Source organism: Pinus tabuliformis, chromosome Q (assembly GCF_031772625.1).
Source record: "Pinus tabuliformis cultivar Carrire ecotype Pingquan chromosome Q, CPIR1, whole genome shotgun sequence".
NCBI lineage: Eukaryota > Viridiplantae > Streptophyta > Pinopsida > Pinales > Pinaceae > Pinus > Pinus tabuliformis.
The window spans coordinates 1,325,401,864-1,325,420,159 of NC_142296.1; positions in this window are offsets into that span (position 1 = coordinate 1,325,401,864).

Below are 18,296 nucleotides of genomic sequence, written 5' to 3' on the forward strand. Positions count from 1 at the left end.
TCAATGCCAAGATAGTAATGAACATAGCCCAAATCAGTCATTTCAAAACTTTTCCCCAATTCCTTCTTTATGGATGCAATGTAGATTTCGTTGTTCCCTGTCATTAAAATATCATCTACATATACCACAAGATACACAACTGTTTTGCCAACTTTCTTGACAAATAAAGTTGCATCATCAAGATCAAAATGATTGAAGTTGAGTTTTAGAAGATGCTCAGTTAGTTTTTCGTACCAGGCTTGCGGTGCTTGTTTGAGGTCATACAAGGACTTCACAAGTTTGCATACTTTATGTTCATGTCCTTTCATAGCAAATCCTTCAGGCTGGGACATAAAAACATTCTCTTTTAGATGTCCATCAAGAATGCAATTTTTACATCCATTTGATGGACTTTCCAACCGTTCTGAGCTGCTAGTGCAAAGAGTGTCTGGATGGTGGCCCATTTTTCTGTGGGGGCAAAAGTTTCCTCATAATCGACCCCTTCCTTCTGTGAAAAACCTTTTGCCACAAGCCTAGCTTTGTGCTTGTCAAGTGACCCATCAGCTTTGTACTTGTTCTTATAGACCCACTTGCAGCCAATTGGTTTGGTTCCAAATGGAGGATCAACCAGCTTCCAAGTGCCATTCTTTATGAGGGCATCATACTCCTTTTGCATCGCTTCTTTCCATTCATCATGAGAAGCAACTTCTTTGAAGGAAGTTGGTTCAAAATCTGTAGGCAAGTTCAATTCACAATCATAAGTAACATCCATATCAACAGGTGAATTAGAGTCATCTACATCACCTCCATTTTGTCGGTTTGAATTTATGGTTATTGTTTTTCCAATTTCATCAGGATGAACACTTTCAAGTGTCTTTGTCAGCCACTTTGGGGGACCTTTCTGAGATGTTCCGGGCTTCTCTGTTGATTGAGTTGGGGCTGAATCAAGATTAAGTCTCCCAATTCTATCAATTACATCACTTAAAGCATCATCCGTTGTTGGAGTTTCATTCGGGGGAGAGTGTTCTTTAGAAGAAGATTCCACATGTTGATCTAGTATAGGAATCCCCCCTTCAAGATATGGAATCTAATTATCAAATTCTTGAAATGATTTCGTTTTTGCAAATCTATCCAAGCGATCAAGTTGTCGCTCAACAACATTGTCAGATTTGGATGATTCAAGAAAAATTACATCTCTAGATACAACAAACTTTTTATTTACTTCATCATAGAGGCGGTATGCTTTGGAGGTGTTTGAATACCCCAGGAAGATACACTTACGACTTCTAGCACCAAGTTTGTTTCTATGTACCTTTGGTATCAAAGCATAACAGGTGGAACCAAAGATCCTGAGATGTTTTACTGAAGGAACATGTCCATACCACAACTCATAAGGAGTCTTGTTTCTTATAGCATTAGATGGACATCTATTCTTTATATATGCAGCACATAGAACAGCATCAGCCCAAAACATTATCTTTACATTTTTGAAGAAAAGCATGGATCGTACCATATTCAAGATTGTTCTATTCATTCTTTCAGCTACACCATTCTGTTGGGGATTATAAGGCACAGTTGTTTGATGTTTGATCCCATGTTGGCGAAGATAGTTTTCAAATTCATTTGATGTATATTCTTTTCCTTTATCAGTGCAAATAGACCTAATATGAGATTGTGCATCATTTTCAATCCATTTATGAAAATTCTTGAATGTTTGAAAAGCATCAGATTTGTTCTTCAATAAATAAACCCAACACAACCTGGCGTAATCATTAATAAATGTCATGATATATTTATTTCCATTTGCAGAAGGAACAGGCATTGGACCACATAAATCTGAATGAATGAGTTCAAGCTTCCTATGTGCTCTTGAATGTGAATCATGAAAAGACTGTTTGCTATGCTTTCCTAGAATGCAAGCATCACATTGCTTATGTTTCTTAGGAATTGTAGGCAAAATAGCAACACCATTTTTCTTCAATAAGCGGAGACTGTCATAGTTTAAATGTCCAAATCTAGCATTCCATAATAAACTTGATGGAAGTGTACCTTCTTCATGATGAGAAATATATGAGAAATGTTGTGCATGAGTAGAGGTTCCTTGCAGTTTGATAAGCCTTTCTTCTTCTATTCCCCTCATGACAAGTGAGTGGTCAGATGCTTTTCTTACCACAAGCTTGCCATCAAACATATGAATGGAGTGACCTTGCTGGCGGATGTGGACCAAGGACAACAAGTTTCTCTTGAGCTGTGGGAGATATAGAACATGATCCAGAAGAAAGTCTGGAAGACCAGGCAGTTTAAGCCTGATTGTGCCAAGCCCTGATGGCTTGATTTTTTACTGATCTGCAAAGTATACTGCTCCATCAACATTTTCAGTGAAATCTTCAAAAAAATCTTTTCTATGAGTCATGTGACAGGTTGCTCCTGAATCAAGCAACCAATCGTTTTTCGAAGAAGCAAGTGAAGCATTAAACAAATCTTCATTTACTCCAATGTTACATTGTGCCTCAATATAGTGAGCGGATTCAGGGGCTTTACCTTTATCTGTATCATCAGTTTTACCTTTCTGTTGGTTTCTTTTCTGCTCAATTTTGTCCTTTGGTAGCTTGCATGTAGAAGCATCATGTGATCCATTTCGTTTGCAGCGAATGCAATGCAGATTTGCCTTTTCTCCTTGAGAATGTCTGCCCCCTTGCCTCTAAAGTATCTTCCTCTTCCTCTTCGTCCACCTCTTCCTCTTGTAGAATCTTGAGCAGGATGCTTTTCTTTATGAGCAAGGCACACAGTCTCTTCAGAAGATTCAGGGGTTGTCTTCTTTCCAAAGGCTTTCTCTCTTTCAACAAACTTTTTCACAAGAGAGTCAAAGGTTATATCTTTAAGATTTCCATTTGCTTGCAAAGACTCAAGATAATTGGAGTAGGTAGGATAGAGTGCCTTGAGAAAAGTAATAAGAGGAATATCCAGCTCAACCTTAGTGTATTTGATATCATGCATTATAGAATTTAATTCAGATGCAAGAGCAAGAGGATCATTATTTTTCAGCTCAAGAGTGAAGAGTTTAATCATGAGCTGAACAACTTCAAGTGCATAATGTGAGTCATAGAGTTCTTTCAGCTTTTGTAAAGCTTCAAAGGCAGTTGAATATGATGAAATATGGTGATTCGCCTCTTCATTTACAGATGCTGCGATTAATGCATAGGCTTTGCTATTCTTGTTTTCCCATATGACGAGTTCTTTGTCTAATGTAGGCTGCACTGGGTCATTGTCTCCTTCTCTGACACACACTCCTTTCCACAACTCATTGAAGATGAGGGTGTGTTTTATCATCCGAGACCATTCAGGATAGTTCTCCTTTCCAGTGAGAACTATTCCTACCATAGAGATGATTGAATGCATTCTGTAAAAAAAAAAACCTTCTGCTGATAGAAAAAAAAACTTCTGCTGATATACAGTGAAATTGTACTCAAAAAGGCATTCTCAAAAGATTTCAAATCTCTTCCTTATATACCAATATGGACGCCAATACCATGCAGTCAGCGTACCAAAAATAAGGGGCTCAATTTCATGTGTTAAACAGAGTTAAAAATCTTCAAGTATATACCACAAAAACTTCAGAGTATATGCCAGTGATAATGATATTATCTCAAGATAAAATTTTGTTGTCAGATGGGAAAGCACAGCGTTCAATCTTCAATAGTGGCTCACTCATATATATATATATATATATATATATATATATATATATATATATATATATATATATATATATATATATATATATATATCATCCAAAAAAAAAACTTTCGAATATCCTTCTTCAACACAGCAGATATTAATCAGCGCATATACTGTTTTAAACGCAGGAAAGTGGAAAGACAAAAATCCATTTTCAACCTCGTGAAGTTCATGAACAGGTGACTCATTCCATGCCACCTGAGAAGGTTGAGATCTTTAAGTCGCTTGCGGACTGGGCAGAAAACAATATATTGATTCACTTAATGTCTGTTGAGAAGTCTTGGCAGCCACAAGACTTCTTGCCTGATTCTTCTTCCGAGGGCTTCATTGATGAAGTCAAAGAATTGCAGGAGCGGTCGCTTGAATTACCAGATGACTACCTAGTTTGTCTAGTGGAGATTTGATACCAATTTGATTACAGAGGAAGCGTTGCCTACTTACCAGACTATGCTTAACATTTTGGGCGGTGTAAGAGATGAGACTGGTGCCAGTCCCACATCCTGGGCAACGTGGACACGTATGTGGGCAGCAGATTAATCAACGCATACACTGTTTTAAATTTTACCACCATACAAACTCTATTCATATACTGTGAATAGAATTCCGCTTCAGGCAGTGTTCACGGAGCCAAAACCCACAGTTCATATCAATATGCAGCGTTTAACAGCGTTCAATCCTCCAAAATGTTCAACACACAGCCACGACCTTCAATTTAATCGTGGAGTAATGCATCCCACAATTACTGTATTATTCAGACCTCAGCAACGGCAAAAGGAAAAGAATTAATTCGGAATGTGATACCAGACTTTGGAATAGACGAGGTCTCGGTTCGCCAGAGAGCCCTTCCGCTGCGCCACAACAGCTGCACCACGCTTCCGCTTCGCCAGAGAAGTGTCCACAACTCTCGGCAGACGCACCAGCTCACCAGAATCCGGCAGGTCGAACAGTCGCAGCTACCATGTCAGTCGCAGCATGTCAGAAACGTTTATAAATTAGTCAGAGAGCAGAACAGTCAGATAGGACAGAGTAATCAGGTGAATGCAATTCATGCAATGGAGGCGCAGGTGCAATGACGCCCCTTTTTTTGTTTGTTGAAACGTTTATGAACAGTCAGGCAGTGGGGCAGCTAATTTTATGAAGAACCTGCTCAGCTATATGGAGAGCAGACAGGGAGTTACAAGGGACACAAAGGCTAAAAAGAGCTGGCTCTGATACCATGTCAGGCCAGGAAGTAACTCTGTTAGGAAAAAAAGATGATTCGATTTATTTCATTAAGTAGCTATTGTTATATACAAAGAATGTGACTGCTCAGTTCATCTTCTGATGACTGTTCACATTCCAGATTCATCCAACCGCAGAGGATTAGGTGTCAACAATGTGAAAACTCATTAACGTGTAAGCAAAGGAGAGAATTCTAGCAAGGAAAGGAGGGGTCCAAAATTTTGAAGGGGTCAAATTTTGGGGTTGTATTAATGGTTGCAATAATTGGAAATTCAATGGTAGAACCTCAATGTCTCTGCTTGCCCTTGATTTAGAGTGTAGTCGATCCTTGCGAGTCTATTGTTGCAACCTCATTAGTCCCACTGACATCTCATATTACCCCTAATATTGATCAGAAGTACCTCACTGCCTTGAATTAGCTCATCCATGCACAATCAAAGAGTGTTCACAATGACTCGAAATAGGGGTCCGGGTAATGATATATGGGTTTTAAATGTTTTGGTATTGTAGTTATATATCTATGTTGTTGCTCCATTTTTAGCGAGCCTGGATATTACCCCGACATTGTCACTCCGTAGAAATCATAAATATTGTTCCACTGCAATCGACCCTGAACAATACCCCGATGGAGTCATTGCATCACCTCTCTGCGCAAGAAGCATTTCTCAATCCTTTACCCTTTATTTAACTTTATTTTCTTATATGCTCATTGAAATTTATTTATTAGTCATTCATTTTTCCAGAGCGCGTGAGGGATCCTGACTTATTTTACGTGCAAGAGAGGTTGTTTTTGTTGAAAACGCAACAAGAAAATCCTAATTTAATTTTTTCCTTGATTTAAATCAGGAATTAAATTGTAATTCCACATCTCATGACAACTTGTAATAGTTAACTAAGTTAATTGGACTTAGGTGGCTCAGTTAATTCGATTTGAGGGTCTAACTCGAGTCATGTAGAGTGTCTCCTACTTTATAGGAGCCCTGGTTGAGTTTATTTTGAGTTGTAATTAATTAATTCAGCTTAACTGAGTTAAGGCCATTTAAACTAGTTCCTTCATTTTTCCAAAGCGCAAGAGGGATCCCAACTTATTTTACGTGCAAGAGAGGTTGTTTTTGTTGAAAATGCAACAAGAAAATCCTAATTTATTTTTTTACTTGATTTAAATCAGGAATTAAATTGTAATTCCACATCTCATGACAACTTGTAATAGTTAACTAATTTAATTGGACTTAGTTGGCTCAGCTAATTCGAGTTGAGGGTCTAACTCAAGTCACGTAGAGTGTCTCCTACTTTATAGGAGACCTGGTTGAGTTTATTTTGAGTTGTAATTAATTAATTCAGTTTAACTGAGTTAAGGTCATTTAAACTAGTTCCAATTGATGGAGGAACTAGTAGGAGGTCAGACAATGGGATGCTTCTTCATGTGTTCAATTAGTTAATTGATGATTCACTCATAAATAGTTCATGCATGTCATATATGAGAGTTACCCAGTTGAGATTGGAGTTCAAGGACATTGTACTATTAATTGTATAATTATTTGAATTGTACAAGTGGTGCATGCAATTAGAGGAAGGCCTATGAGGATTGCGCATCTCATAATTGTGGGATTTCCCAATTAAATATGGGCTAATTCCGCGCAAGGAAATAGGTGATTGGTGTAAGGACCAGTCTATATATATATATATATATATATATTTCAAATAAAATACAACTAGAAGAGAAAAACATTGAGAATTCAAATTTATTAAGCACTATCTAACACATCCCTGAAATTCATTTCACTAAACATATCATAAAATTTACATATATTTAACTAAATCCATAAAGAAATCATACAAAAGAATATTGTAACACATAAGTATTGTTCACCAAGAGACGAGATTCCGCTTGATTTGTCGTTACTTGTCTTCCTTTGTTGTCAGTCACCTCCGAGTGTGAATGACGACGTACTTGATCTGAATGCAATGACCCACCGGTTGACCTCCCAGCCTACTCCTTGGGTACTCTTCTTCCCCGCGGACCCTTGAGCTGCAATGGGGTTATACAATGGAGGAATGTGATAGCTGGCAGAGGAGAGCACTCCTTGGTTCAACAGTCCCCTCTCTAAAGTCCTCTACCTCACTAAACTCACTATAGTTCATAGTCACTACTCTGACATAGTCTCATCCATCCAACAATATGGTTCCAAAAGTCCCTTCTCCCATGGCTTGCCCCTTCTTTTATAGGAGTCCTCATAGGTGACACTTGGCATGTCATGCATAATTAATTATTTTTTATAATTCAATAGTTTGATTATTCACCCACCAGTGTGTCACTCTTTCATCAAGGGTCTCCAAAATTATTTACTTAAATTTTAATTTAAAACTAATATTTTCCTCACCTCAACAAGATTCCTATTTCTTCTCCTAGTTGCCTCTTGATCCCCTTTTTACTCCTTAATTTGTGTTCATTACTAAAGTCAATTTATAAGTCACGATTTGATCCCCTATCGACTCCCTAATTTAACTCAAGTTATCTCTTAGATGGATATTCTTTTGTTGGTTGTTGCCACATGGAGGTTCTCTAAATTTCTCTAAAATTTAATTTATTAATCCTATTTTAATCCACCATCCTCTTCTCTTAATTAGGTTTAACTATTTTAAGATTAAGGTTAGGGTAGAGTTTTTAAGGTAAAATATTTTATTTCTTCCTATGATTCCCTTAACCCAAGTTTTATTCTTGATTTAATTGCCTTGATTCTACTCATCATTTACCATTTGATGTGAATTTACATGGTTTACATATCTTGATTATATTTATTAATTAATTAATTTTTATTGATTCTTAGGGTGCCAAGTTTTGGTCGTGCCCTTCAAGAACTTCCCTTGAAGTTCCAAGGGTGCCACGCCTAATAGTTTATTTGTGATGCCAAGGGTGCCAAGTTGGTCGTGTCCTTCAAGAAATTCCCTTGAAGTTCCAAGGATGTCATGCCACTTTCCCTTCAAGCATTTAGTGGCTACGAGGGGAAAGTATAGGTGCAATGACAGAGACCACTATCATCTCTTATGTTGCTAGCTATAGTGAGACTAATGGTGTTAGGGATCAAGGAATCTGCCTTGATGTGCGCCCCCTGGTAAAATCCTCATGAGTGACCCAAATTTGGGACCTGCCCTCATGACATCATGATCTTCAAGGCGAAGGTGTTTCAACCTTTCCAACCCAAGTCACGGCGAGAGTGCTAGTGGGTGAGATCAGGGACACTGTCCCACCCCTCCCATGCAGTTCCATCCAATTTGTACAACCCCATCACCCATATGTGAGTCATTCAGCCAAGAAACTAATCTGTGCCTGCAACCACTAACATCTCATCAGAATATAGATAAACATATATAGCAAGTTTCAAAATTGACTTTGAATTTCAAAGATAAAATAATATAATTTTTCATCAAACCAGTAGTCGTTAGCTTGTCATATGCGAGTGCCTCTGGTGGTTTCTTTCCATACTCAATAATCATCAGTAACAAGGTTTCTCAGTGTTATTCATTTTCATAATAGCCTCATTAACATCACCTAGTCGTTCGAATAATTGTTCATTGTGAGCCAGAACTAATGCAAATAGATAATATAGGGGACACCTCCTTCATGGCTATTATCATCAAAACATCAATGGAAACATACGTATCCATCAAGCTATTAACATTGTAACATCAATAGACATATACCTATCCATAAAAGTTATCTTCATCATGATTTTAATAGAGAGCATACATATCCGTTACTGCCATCATCATCATAAAACACATATTTCATTAAATTTGGAATTAAATAGTGGATTTAGAATTTCAAAATAACTAAAAAACTTAATTCTAGTGATGTCATTGTAATAAAATTTTTCCAATTTTAATGAAATATGTGTTATAATATCAATAGAGAACATGCCTAACCATTAATGTTACAATCATCATAATACCAACAGATAACATACATCACCATTAATGCTATCTTCATCATAATATCCATGGAGAACATGCATAAACGTCACAACCATTAATATCTCAATCACTAATAATAGAGTCATGTGCCCGGATCCTCAACCTGAGGTCCTCAAAGAATAATGTGTGGACCTTAGGGCTAAATAAATGTTAGTGTCATATCACTGTCAGTCAACTAGAGTGGGGCACTACAATTAGCATGAAACAAAATTGGCTAAGTATTGGCTTGAGCTTGTCTAGGAAGCAATGAGATAGATATAGATAGTGTAGAGGTTGCTCGGGCTTGAGAAAAGCATTTTAATATTCTCGTATTTTATGATTAATTATATATACAGATAACATGAGTTTTTAGCTATGGATTTCCCCAAAAAATTATTATGTTATGTGTGATTGAATTCTTTCTCTTGTATGCTTCGTGATTTCATCGATCATTTTTTGTTTCTACTAATGAGCAGAGTAGATTCAAGTAAATTATTTTAGCATATTACAATCTACAATTTTAATCTACAAGGAATTTCTACATGGTATCAGAGCTAAAATCACTATAGAAGAGGAGAATACAAGTTTGTCTTTTGTAGGAGAAATCAAATTTGCAGTATCATACTTCAGACCTAGAAGGATGTCATTCTACGGATTGAGACTCGAATATGCCCTTGAGGGTAGTTCAAACTTTATTGCTTGGAAGGATAGGATGTCACTTGTGTTGGAAGACAACAAGCTTAAGGAATTCATAGACAAATATATTACTAAGCCAACTAATGTTCATGATCTGGTAGAGTGGAGAAAATGTGTGGAAAAGGCAAGAAGGATTATCCTAGAAGGAGTTCGAGATCATATTATCTCAAACCTCCATGGTAAGGAAACTCCATTTTCAATGTGGAAGGCCTTGACATACCTGTTTCAAAACAACAATGACCACAGGAAGCTGGCACTAAAGAACAAGCTCAGAAATGTCAAGATGGAAAAGGGAGACACAATATCGAAGTACTTGACCAAGTTCACCCAATGTCAAGATGAGCTTGGAAGTGTCGGTGTTACAGTTGCTGAAGACAATCTGGTGAGCCTAACACTTCTAGGCCTTCCCAAGAGCTGGCACAACTACCAGGACTTAGTTAATGGGAGGGAGAAGCAACCTGAGTGGGAGAGATTGTGGTCCAACCTAGTACAAGAAGAGATTCAATGAAACACCAGATATGGATTCTCATCACTTCATGATGATGAGGAGAACTATGCTTTAGCTAGAAAGGCAAATAAAGGGAAGGGGAAATTATCCCATTCCAAATCATATTCCATTTAGGGCAGAAAGGACATGTCGAATATTAAATGTTTTCATTGTCACGAGCTGGAACACTATTCCACAAAGTGTTTGCACAAGAAGGCTAGTAAGAAACCCTCAAGAGGAGTGGTAGGTGAAGCTCTTCAAATTTTGAGCTAGATTTGACCCTCATCGCTTGTGTGGTGACATCAGTGATAAGTAGTGTGTGAAACCTGGAGAGTGGAGCCTCATTCCGTATGACCAAAAACAAAGAGTTCTTTAGTTACTTGGAGGAGAAGCACCTCCACATGCACATCGAGATGGGAGATGATGGGAGGTATAACATGACCAAGATCAGTATTGTTACCTTTAAGAGGAAGTTTGGTTCTCCTCTCACATTAAAAGATGTCATGTATGTTATGGGTTTGAAGAAGAATTTGGTTTTAGTTTCCATGTTGGAGGATCATGGTTACGATGTGATATTTAGCAAGATAAAGGCTTTCCTTCATCACATAGCCTCAAGAAAGGTGAAGCGGATCGAGGTTTGGGTGGAGAACCTCTAAAAATTAAATGTAGAATATTGTGTTGCTTTGAGCACAAAATCAGAGAAAGTGCAGAGCCGAGACATCTGTGAGTTGTGGCATAGAACAATGGATCACTTGCACCACAAAGCTTTGAATATCATGCAACAAATTTCTACAGGACTTCCCAAGGGTACACTAGAGAAGAGAGACACATGCAAACGGTGTACATTGGGGAAGTACACCAAACCTTCCTTTCATAATAAAGATATTTGAGCACAAACAGTCCTTGATAGAGTTCATTTAGATGTGTGTGGACCGTTCTTGACAGCATCCACGACCAAGCATAGGTATTATGTAAATTTGTTGATGATTTTTCTCGTAAGTGCTAGATTTTATTCATGCAAAAGAAATATCAGACATTCGCTATTTTTTTGAATTTAAAGAACTTGTCATGAAAGATACTGGCAGGAAAGTCAAAGTTCATAGTAGTGATCAAGATGGAGAATATGTGTCGAATGAAGTCAAGAGCTTTTTTGCATCAGAAGGAATTCGATGTGAGTTAATAACACCTCATAACCCATAACAAAATGGGGTGGCTAAAAGGAAGAACATAAGTATTGTGGGAGCTGCACAGACGATGTTACATGATCAATGCCTAATTTTTCACTTTGCAACACAACTATTTATTTGCAAAATGGAAATCCTCATCGAATTCTTGGGATGAGTACACTAGAAGAAGTTTTTTAGGTAAGAAGCCAGATGTGGCACACTTTAGGATCTTTAGCTCATCAACCTAATTTCATGTTACCAAGGATGAATGGAAAAATCTAGAGCCAAAAACTAAGTTGGGCATATTTGTGGGGTACACTGATACACCTCACAACTATCAGGTGTACCTGCCATCCAAAAGGATGATAATGGTTCGTAGAGATGTGAATTTTGATGAAGAGAATTCCATGAGATGTTAACTTGAGAGGGAGCTTCAGTTACATGTAGATGAGGAGCTTTTAGCTCCAAAGGAGCAACCTTAGGATGATGTGGAGCACCCACATGTAGAGGATCAGAGAGTGGAAGCACCCACTCATGTAGAGACTTATAGAGATGGAAGGAAATGCACTAGAGAGGCTAACAGATTGATGCATGATGTTAGAGAGAATGTGGGATCACCCACATCACAACGTAGGAAGAGGAGGTCACTGGATCAGTACACTGTCTACATGGCTCTGATGAGCGAGAGTGTAGAGGTTGAGCCATCCTCATTCGAAGAAGCTGTGAAAAGTTGATGCCATGGTTGAGGAGTATGACTCCATTATCAGAAAAAATGTTTGGGAAGTGGTCCCAAGACAAACAGACAAGTTAGTGGTGAGTTCCAGATGGATTTCCAAGGTAAAGAAAGCAAAAAATGGGAGTATGGAGAAACACAAGGCCATATTTGTGGCCATAGGATTCTCTTAGGTGGAGGGAATTGATTACAGTAAGACTTCTTCTCTAATAGTAAGGTTGATCCAAAATGGATTTTGGATAGACTTCTAAGTCTAAGTGTTCCTCATAGAGGAAAATGAAAGTCCAAGGATGTTCCTGGAAATAGCCCCATTGCAGAGATGTTTTCCTTCTGAATCTACTGCAACTTGAATGGGCTAGAAAGGACTTAGGATGCAGAAGTTATCACAGAAAAAAGTTTCCCTTTGTTCTTTGGAAAAAGAGGCAAAATCCCCTAAAAATGGCAAAAAAACCTTATAAAGGGAAATCGCATTGGAGATGGTCTAAGAGGCGGACTAAAGTGGAAAGGGAAGAGACCCCTGATTGCTGATCCCTGACATATTGGGTCAGAGCAGGCATGTGCAAATAATATAAGGAAAGGACCTGGGTTGATGCGAGATTGCGATAGCCGATATCGGCGATTAGTGGATTGGTGTCAGTGATGCCACGAGGCAAGGGAAGGACCCCCGGGGCTATGTGACATGTGATTGTGATATATCACATCGCAACATTGCATCGCAACGATATAAAGGGGTGATAGCATGCTAGACTTGATGGACTTTATAAGTGCAATTCGATAAATTTTGAGTCTTGATATTTGTCGGGTCTTCTGCGTATTGATGCATTTCGGGATAAAAACCAAAATACAAAGGAAAAATGTCTGAAGCGATAAAGCCGAACCTGAAGGGGAATTATAGGCACAATTCATAAAATTTGAGTTCCCTAAAGGCGAAATTTCAGGCGGGCCTGAGGCAGAAAGCAGTATTGGGCTGGCACCACCCGATCCCACACACTAGTCGACATGTGGCTGGCGGAGGAGAGAGGAAAACCACCTTTTCGGGTGGGTAACCTCCATACTCCTAAGATGCCTGAAAATGGATATCGATCGTTGGATCGGAGATCTCGCAGATCAATGGTGGGGATTTCGATAGCGGCCAAAGGCGGACCCGATGTGATATTAGGGCGGATACGATAATATTTCAAGTCCGATAGAAGGAGTTTTGACAGGTTGTTCAATGTATTTCCTGTGTATTTGGGATTTTTCCCAATATGCCTATGCGATGCGATATGCTACCTAATGGCGGACTTGATAGGGTTTTTAGGGGGCAACTTAAAGGAATTTCACATCCGGAATTCACGCCCAATAGTGTATTTTCCAGGAAAACCTCTGTGTAATGGATTTTCTCTAATTTTAGGTTTTGCCTAAGGAAAAGCTCCAAAACCTCTGTAACTGCTCCATATCATCATGCCAAGCTACAAGCGGGAATTTTTACGGGAAATGGTGCATTTTAAAGCCACAAATACACAGATCCAGATGGTCAGTCGAATTGACAAGGAACAGGGAAGCCACAGAGGCGCAAAGAGATGATGATACACAAAGAAATGGCTAGGGGAAGCCGAAAAGTAGGAAAAGTACCTCAAAGGAGGCAGAGAGCTCAATTGAGGGTAGGGAGAGCGAAAGCTAATGCATAGAGCAGTTGAGGGAGTCACTTGGAGGTCAAACGAACCATTGATGCACGTAGAGGCTGAGAAAGAGCTTAGAGAAGTTAGAGCCGAAGAGCCAAAGCCAGAGCTGAGAGCCAGAAAGCTGAGAGTTTCAGTGCCAGGGATGAGATGGTGTTCTAAGCCCATTGTTTCTGTGTAAAACAGTGGAGTTGAGTGTGGAGCTTGTAAAATAACTTATATCATAATCCTATAGAGCCTAGTCGAGTTGACTAGAGCTCAAGGAGATGTAGCCCAAGAGTTTTGGGTGAAGTCCATATTAAACTTGTTGTCTTATGTGTGATGTTCATTTGCTGCATTGTTTCACTGTTATATGTTTTATATCAGTTTAAGCAAATCAATTTACAGCACATAAACCATTTTAAAACAACCATAATCATACACCTTATTTTCAAGCACATATTTAATTCTGCATTGGTTAATCATAAAGACTTAGGAATATTTAAGCTTTGGAAGTGGGAGAGGTTCTTGTAATCTCACAAGAAGCCTTTTTAGGGCCCCATTTTTAGATCAAGTGGTATCGAAGCCTGAGATTGATTAACCACACCTTCAAGAAGGTGATATCAAAGCTGATTATACCAGAGAAAGTGGTATCAGATCAGAATGCTTGATTGAAAGAGCAAAGATTTCTTGTCTGAAAGGTGTTTAAATAATCAAAGGTTGATTGTATGCATGTTTGCAGACTGACTATTGTTGAGTTTGCAGAGGTCAAGGGAAAGCTATTGATAGCTCAGTCCAGGAAGGACGAGAAGGAAGAAGGGATGAAGGCATTCTTCTTATCCTAAAGGAACTCAAAGCAATCCTTGAAGCACAAGAGGTTTGTTGCAAAAGGTTGCTGAATAAGCTCTTTATTAATCTTGTTTGAAGTTCTTTTGTTAATTGGCATAATGACAACTTCTACAAGTGAGTCCTCAAATTCCTCCTTCATCACAAGAGTCTTTGATGAAGACATGAAGCAAGACTTGTCCACCATGATGGATATGGTGAGAGAAATGTATGAGGATGGAAGGAAGAGCAGCATACTTAGAGAGCAGTTGAATTCCATGGAGGAAGAGAAGCAGTTGCTTTTTGACAAATTGCAGGAAATGGAGAGGCAACTTCATATTGCAAATATGAACCTAAAAAGGATGCATGAGTTAGAGTCACAGCTCTTTGTTGCCAAAGAAGCCTTAGTCAAGTATCAACTTGAAGAAGAGGTAAACCATTCCTGTTTGTCTTCAAATTCTTCTAAGAATGCTTATATTGGTTCTTTTGAAAAACATACCAAAGGCATAGGTTCCAAGCTAATGTCCAAGATGGGCTATGAAGGAAAAGGCTTGGGTAGACATGCACAAGGTATTGTTGAGCCAATAATGATTGAGGAAAGGCCTAAGTATTTGGGTCTTGGCTATGGACAAGCTTATGGAGAAAGTTCCAAAGCTGCCATGAAGACCATTGAAACAACTCCAAGAAGGAGTTGCATTGTAGGTCTTCCACCTCAAGAGTGTGAATATTGTATTCAGGAGGAATGCAATAGCTTGAAACATCATTTGCAAGATGCAGGTGTTCTGAAGCACACACTTGAACCAGAGAGTTGTGAAAACTCTAATAGCCTTGAAGAGATTGATGGTGTTCCAAAGGGAGCCACTTCTTCATTTGATTCACCTCCTCATGAAGGCAATAAAGGGGAAAGAGAAAGGCATAAATCTGGTTCTAATCATATTCCTTTTAATTTTGTTCAACATGGTAAATTTTCACATAGATATGGGAAGAAAATTGCATGTTCCTTTTGTGGTTTAGATAACCATAATGTTTATAGATGTTGGAAGAGAATGGCCACATACAGGAAACTTTTGAAGGAAAGGAAGCAAGAAGCCAAAGGTCCATTGGATAAGGAAAATCATGTTGTCAAGAGGATGCACATGCAATGCACTTACTGCCATAAGCAAGGACATCTTGCTGCAAAATGTTGGACTCTGAATCCAACAATGCTTCCACAAAAGTTGAAGAAAGTGGAAAGAGAAGATGGAAGAAATGGAAAGGAATATTCCATGATTGATGTGTTTCAGGATGATTCACATGTTGATGCTGATGTGCAGACAAAGGTAGTACCTTTGAAAGGGATTGGTGAGAAATGGTTAGAGTTCTTATCCAATTAAGATTGCATGTCTATTGATGCATCTATTTGCATTTATTTGTTAATGGAATGCAAGTTGCAGGATTTTACCAAGAAGGTGAATGGAGAAATTGAGTAGGAGACTCACTTTGTTGCTGCAACATTATATTTCATTTTAGCTTCAAAAGTACAGTGTGCTTAAGTGAAATTTGAAGGATGAAATGCATGCATGAGCTTGATGTGCATGAACACAAGGATGCTGATGATTTCCTTGTTTTTGAACATGTGTGTGTAATTAAATTGAAGGGTTGATTGCTTTGTTGTAACATGCATGTAATATTGACTTGAAAAAAGTTGATGTGGTCTCCAAGATGGAGATAATGATGAAGTATTTCATCTTTTGAAAAAGAGTCCTAATGGTATTTTTCTACATGATTGACTTGAAGGGTCATTTGTTTTAAAGGCATGTTTTGGGGTTTGTTATCTAGTCCATCATTTGTATGCAGATGTAAGACATGGAGGTGTTCACAAGATGTGAAATCTGTTTCTTTTGTTGAAGCAGGAGTTTAGGCCATCCAATTGTTGTCTGCATTTCTGTTGTTGTTAACAGATGTTGTTGACAGCTTGTCAAACAGGTACAAATGAAAGTTTTGTGGAGCAAATGTAATTCACATTTGTTTGAGCCACCTTGGATTAATGATCAAGGCAGAAAAGTTCAAACTACCTTTTATGACTATTTCAGCAGGAGTTCTGCAGGAAGGCAAGGAGGAAGATATTTCTTCCTAGAAGGACCAGCATATCCATGAAGGAGAGTGGTCAAAGGCTTTGGTTCAGAGACACTATGCCAGGCAAGTGTATGGAGGCTAAAGGAAGAGGGTGCTATTACTCTCATTTACTATTCAGATTAGTATATCAGTCTTTTGAAGACCAAAAGTTCTTTTAGTGCGAAGGCGTGATCCAAAATGGATTTTGGATAGACTTCTAAGTCTAAGTGTTCCTGACAGAGGAAAATGAAAGTCCAAGGATGTTCCTAGAAATAGCCCCATTGTAGAGATCTTTTCCTTCTGAATCTACTGCAACTTGAATGGGCTAAAATGGACTTAGGATACAAAAGTTATTGCAGAAAGAAGTTGCCCTCTGTTCTTTGGAAAAAGAGGCAAAATCCCCTAAAAATGGCCAAAAAACCCCTTATAAAGGGAAATCACATCGGAGATGGTTCAAGAGGCGGACTTAAGCAAAAAGGGAAGAGTCCCTCGATTGCCAATCCCCGAAATATCGGGTTGGAGGTAGGCATGTGCAAATAACATAAGGAAAGGACCCGGGCCGATGCGACATTACGATTGCCGATATCAGCGATCAGTGGATCAGCGTTGGCGATCAGTGGATCAGCATCGGCGATGCCACGAGGCAATGTAAGGATCCCCGGGGCTATGAGACATGCGATTGTGATATATCGCATCGCAACGTCGCATTGCAGTGATATAAAGGGGCAATAGCATGCCAGACTGGACGAATTTTATAAGCGTAGTTTGATAAATTTTGAGTTTTGATATATGTCGGGTCTTCTGTGTATTGATGCATTTCGAGTTAAAAACAAAAATACAAAGGAAAAATGCCCGAAGCAATAAATCTGGACTCGAAGGGGAATTATAGGCGCAATTCATAAAATTTGAGTTCCTTAAAGGCGGGATTTGGGGCGGAAATCAGTATTGGGCTGGCTCCGCCTGATCCCACACACTAGTCGACACGTGGCTGGCGGAGGAGAGAGGAAACCGCCTTTCCAGGTGGGTGACCTCTGTACTCCTAAGCCACCCAAAAATGGATATCGACTGTTGGATTGGAGATCCTGCAGATTAACGGTGGGGATTTCGATAGTGGCCAAAGGCGGACCCGATGCTATATTAGGATGGATGCGATAATATTTGAAGTCTGATAGAAGGCATTTTGATGGGTTTCTCAATGTATTTCCCGTGTATTTGGGATTTTGCCCAATATTCCTACGTGATGCGATATGCTGCCTAATGGCGGACTCGATAGGCTTTTTAGGGGTGATTTAATGGAATTTCACATCTAGAATTGATGCTCGATAGTGTATTTTCTAGGAAAACCTCTGTGTAATGGATTCTATCTAATTTTTGGTTTTGCTTAAGGAAAAGCTCCAAAACCTCTATAACCGCTCCATATCATCATGCCACGCTACAAGTGGGCGTTTTTACGAGCAATGACTCATTTTGAAGCCACAGAGCCATAGATGGCTAGTCAAACTGACAAGGAGCAGGTAAGTCGTAGAGGCGCAGAGAAATGATGATACACAGAGAAATGGCTAGGGGAAGCCGAAAAGTAGGAAAAGTACCTCAAAGGAGGCAGAGAGCTCAATTGAGAGTAGGCAGAGTGAAATATAATGCACAGAGCAGCTGAGGGAGTCACTTGGAGGTCAAGTGAACCATTGATGCACGCAGAGGCCGAGAAAGAGCTTAGAGAAGCTAGAGCCAAAGAGCTAGAGCCAGAGCCAGAGCCAGAGCCAAGAGCC